Source organism: Podarcis bocagei, assembly GCF_964188305.1.
Source record: "Podarcis bocagei genome assembly, chromosome: 14".
Lineage (NCBI taxonomy): Eukaryota > Metazoa > Chordata > Lepidosauria > Squamata > Lacertidae > Podarcis > Podarcis bocagei.
The window spans coordinates 3352790-3357931 of NC_138139.1; the positions used below are offsets into that span (position 1 = coordinate 3352790).

A 5142-nucleotide genomic window follows, 5' to 3' on the forward strand; every position below is an offset into this window, starting at 1 on the left:
CCTTTGTTTTGGAGGAATGGGTATGCTGTGATGGGGGTGTATTTGAATATGTCTCTCTCACAGTGGACTCCTTGTTTTATCTCATCCTCTGGAATGTATGGGATTATGTGGTGCACTTGGTTGGCAATGTAGTTCTATGCTGGGAATTCCCCATCTTCCTTCTGAGGAAAGAAGATGCAGATATTTGCAGCTTATTCTTGGCTTTTTGTGCGAGAAAATAAACGAGTGTAGTTTTTTTCTACCATCTACAGAGTTGGGTTGGGGGAATCCAGATTGGGAAGGTTTGGAATAGGTAGGTTAATTTTGGAGAGTGATCATTTTGATCGCGGCTATTTTGTCTGAGAGGGTGAAGTTGGTGTTGTTCCATTTCCTGAAGTCTTTGTTAATTTCTCACCACAGGGGCTTGTAATTGTGGAGGTATAGTTCGTTGAGGTTTTTGGTTATATGTACCCCTAAGTATCTGAATTTAGTGCAACAAAAATTTATCTTTGTGATGTTGGTGAATTTTCAAACATTAGAGAAGCAAAATGAAACAAAATTCCCTTTACTACCTTTTTATTCATTTCTTTTATTACATTTATGTTTATTGAGGAAAGTGTAAAGATATGCCAAAATTAGACATTTATTTTCTTGAATTTCTTGAATTTACTGGTATGTGTTGTTTTTGTAGTGTTAAGACAGATATTGGCTTCAAAAGCAGTGCACTTTCAGGTTGCTTATTAGTCAGTATGAACACAGCGGATAGCACAGAATTCATCCCTCTGTTTAACGGTTAACTGGAGGTCTCCTTGGATTAAACTTCAGCATATAGGCCACATTTCACCTTCATAGATGCACTTCGGTTTCATCCTGTGTTTTCTCATTAAGAGTTTTTGTTTAACAGTTTTAAACACACAGCGGTAAATTATCCCTTTCCCAGTTTCTCCAACCTTTGCCCTTTTAGGCTTCAAACCTTTTTTATTTTAGGGGAGAAAACTATCTCTGCAAGAATGCTGGCTGTTGTGAACAGAAAAGAATTACCAGAGCCTTTCCAGAGTAGCATGCGGGGAAGCATTTTTCTTATGGCTGTACTTCACAAAGTGTGGGAGGGGACATGGCAGAAAACACAGGCTGGGTGTGCATGCCTGGGTGAGGGTAAGGCATTTTCTTCCTAGTTAAACTTAACTTGTGCTTAATAGTCAGTTCTACTACAGTGGTACCTCGGGTTACATATGCTTCAGGTTACATACGCTTCAGGTTACAGACTCCGCTAACCCATGTAGCAGGAACCCCCCACCCCAATCATTCTGTTTGTACAAACTTCACACACACTCACACTCACACCCTACATACACCACATTTCTGTTATAAATTCATAGAAAATCAACCATACATCGGATTTGCACTGTTCCATTTTTATTTTACTCCATATGACAAGGACTATCAAAGGGGGGGTGGCTTGGTTCTGGTCAGCCATAATCCCTTCACCATCCCAGCACATCCACAGGAGCCCTGCCCAGTTGCTATGTTAACCCTGATGATCCCAGACAGAAGACAATCAGGATCACAAAGAACTTGCACATGGGAGTGGATTCAGCATGGACTGAAACAAAGGACAGTGATCAGATCTTCCCTCTGGGGGCAGGAAACTGCAAACTCCTTTTGTCTCCTGGAAGTGACGCATGGGCAGGGGGAAAGGAAGAACCAGCCAGGTGACAGGACACTCAGGTTACCACCACAACTCCTCCCTCAACCCCTCCTTTCTGTAATATATGCATGATGTCAACCCCTCCTTTCTGTAATGTATGCATGATGTCAACCCTTCCTTTCTGTAATGTATGCATGATGTTTCTGGGGGTGGGCTTGACCTAGAGGATGGGAATTTCAAAAGTTTTTATAAGGTCTTGCACACCATCTTTCTGGGTCTTTTCCTCTCTCCTGCGAGTGAGGGGAACACCCTGTTGCAACAGTTCAATAAAGGCCAAGCCTACAGGCTGCTGTTTTGCTCCAAGTTATCCTGGTTGGTGTCTTTGTTTTTGTCCAAGGGAGCCCTCGGATTTTTCCGGTAACACCCAGAAATAGTACCTCGGATTAAGAACTTTGCTTCAGGATAAGAACAGAAATCGTGCTCCGGCAGCAGCGGGAGGCCCCATTAGCTAACGTGGTGCTTCAGATTAAGAACAGTTTCAGGTTAAGAACGGACCTCCGGAACGAATTAAGTACGTAACCAGAGGTACCACTGTATTACGCAGATGAAGGCAATTACATGAAGGCAATTTCCTCAGGTGGCAGATGCTGTGTTTGGCAGCCACTACCCCTTGCTCCTTTAGTTCCTGTAAGCTAGCCTGCTGTGCTTAGGTACAGTGAATGAAGAACTCCCATCACCACTGTTAAATTCTACCAGTTTGGCCAGATTCTGTTTGTGCATTGGGGAGAGAGCAATGTCTTCCCTGCCACAATGGGAGCTTCCGTGCCTTCTCCTTCCTCCTTCCTCACCTATTTTTAGCCTGAAGCCTGGAGAACTTTGATATATTTTTCCATATACTCTTTTATCTTCCTTCCCTTCAACATCTAGTTAAGAAAACAAAGTGAGTTGTGATTTTCCATGACAAATTTTTAAAAACAAAATGTGAATTTATTAAGATGCTATTACATTTTAAAATACAGTCCTTACTTAATATATATTTTTTTGTTTAAAATGCTTCACACAAAAATACAAAGATAAGAAAAGGTGTCATTTCAGAGAGTTCCATATTATTCTTGGATTAACTTGTGTGACAATCATTTCAGTACCAGAACTTAGGATAAAGGCTTAGTTAACACATCACTTCATAATGATGCTGCTGGGCTTGGGGTTTTGTTTTGTTTGTTTTTTGCTGATGGAATACAGGCATACAATGAAAGGCATCTGCATATTATATCAAATAGCATCATCAGACATGCAAAGCCAAATGATCATGTAATTGCACAAAACTGTTATGCAAAAGTAAACTGTGAATGGCAAGGCTACCAAATTCTATTACATGTCATTGTTGTAATCATGACGTTGTAAACAACTTCTGAGATAATGCTTAAAAAGGAGTCTCAAAGAAAGCCTTTGCTTCACTATACCAGTGGGGTGTGGGTGTAGGTATGTGAAGCCAGTTTCTGGATTCCATTGTGAGCACACTCTATAACAGCCTGCCCTGACCTGATACCCTCCAGTGGCTCTGATGGGTGTTGTAGTCCAAAACACCTGGAGGGCGCCAGATTGGGGAAGCTTTCCCTTTCATGTGTCTGGGTTCCTATTTTTGTCTTTTTGCTTTTTCTGCTGGGGAAGAAGGGGCTTGCAGATTGACTTGTCTCCTTAGGGGAATCAAAATGCTAAGTGTAGGGAGGAGACAGAGTGACCACCAAAAAAAACCCCTTGGTCCGTGGGAAAGAGGGATTCTGCATACAAAGCAACTCAGGATCCCGCTGTAATACTTTTAAGTTTATTGTACGTAATAGGACTACCAGGAGTTAAACATAAACATTTGACCTCTAATCTGTGAAAAATTAACTTTTCCATCCCAATAGCTGAAATCCTCTTTTACTTAGGTAATGTGCTTAATGGTTTGATTAAAAAGAAAAAAACCTCCACCTTTGCAGGGGGGAAAGCAGCCTCCTGGAAAGAACAGGAAGAACTTCCGTTACTCATAATAGAATGCTGTTCACAAAAGGAAATAAATTATCATATATTATTTAGTTGTAATGCTACAAAGCTAACCTTTGTATAAGTAACTGTGCCGTTCTGTGCTGAAGCTCAGGAGGCTACAGGATTCAGTGGCCGCTGTGCTACACCAGCAATATGCCCGTGTAGGAGCACATCCAACTCAGTCCCAGTGCACAACTTTGAGACTACAGGGTGCATATATGTGCACCTTTCATGGAAGACTCCTGCAAGCTCTGCTAAGACAAGGGAGAAATAAAAATCAAGTGTTTTTTTTAAAAAAGTAAGGTTTTTAAATTTAAGAAAAATAGATCAGATTTTCAAATTTTTAAATCTGGTTTTAGTTGTTGTTTATTCATTGTTAAATGCTAAATTTATCTTAGAAATAACAATATGAATATGAAATAATCTAGATTTTAGCATGTTGGTTCTACAGTGTATGTGCAAATTGAATCAATGTCTCTAGCAGCTGTAGTAAATTAAAGGATTTTCTCCATAAATGAAGAGTGCTTCCAGACAAGGGTTTATTGTGGGATTAGTGTTATCTTGCATGCACGTTTTTCTCAGCGTCCACATGAACATCATTGCCAGCCCAGATTTCCCCACATTTAATCCAGATTTACTCTTTCCACAAAAATATCCAGTAAGTTTTTAAAGAAGAAAAAACCACTTGCCAACTCCGCATTTGCTGTATCTGAATAACCCGTACAACCCGGGGGCAGAGCTCAGTGGTGGAGCAGTTGCTTTGCATGTAGGAGGTCTTGGGTTCTGTCTCCAGCATCTCCAGGGAAAGCTGGGAAAGACTCCCTGCCTGAAAACCTGGAAAGCTGCTGCCAGTCAGAGTAGACCATCCTGAGCTAGATGGTCTGGCTCGGTATGAAGTTTCATCTTCTTTTCCTCCTGTGTCATAAGTTGTGAATGGATTGTGCATTTCTGGTGTGTGCAAAATGGAAATGCTTGCAAAAGCAGGTTTGTGGGGTACGTATCATCGCTCTCCAGCACACAATTCTGCACCTGCTGGTGTTTGTCACATTGGCACTGGCAGCTAGATGCAGGAGGGAGGGGAAAAGGAACAGCCACCACTCCGTTTAAATTTCTCCCAATTCCCAGCATTTCTGTGGGAGATTCTGGCAATTGACTTGTAGATCAGGGTACAATGCAGCTGCTATTTCTTTTCTTGAGCAGGTCTCATAACTTTCACCTACTTCTATTCATAAAGCAAGTTTCATTTCCTCTTTTGCTGCTTCTGCAGTCATTGAATACAAATGTCCTTTAAGCAAGTCTTCAATTTTCTCCCTTAGAGTCTACCTATCCACCCTTACTGTAACTCAAAGATAGCACCACCCCCACCGCATTTGGAGTGCTCTGAAGCAGTCCCTTCCTATCAAATGTCCATTAACAGTTCTTCCACAAGGCAGCAGCACCCATGTGATGCTATCACTTAAGGCAATCACCTCTGTTCAACATAATTT

The 5142-nt window shown here is 41.4% G+C and overlaps 1 long non-coding RNA gene across 1 annotated transcript; it reads left to right on the forward strand.

Moving 5' to 3' along the window:
• The first annotated feature begins 654 nt into the window (after positions 1–654).
• Positions 655–3953, forward strand: LOC308573612. The gene is made up of 2 exons (XR_014002141.1): positions 655–1258; positions 2056–3953. It is a non-coding gene; the product is annotated as an uncharacterized lncRNA (long non-coding RNA).
• The last annotated feature ends 1189 nt before the right edge of the window (positions 3954–5142 follow it).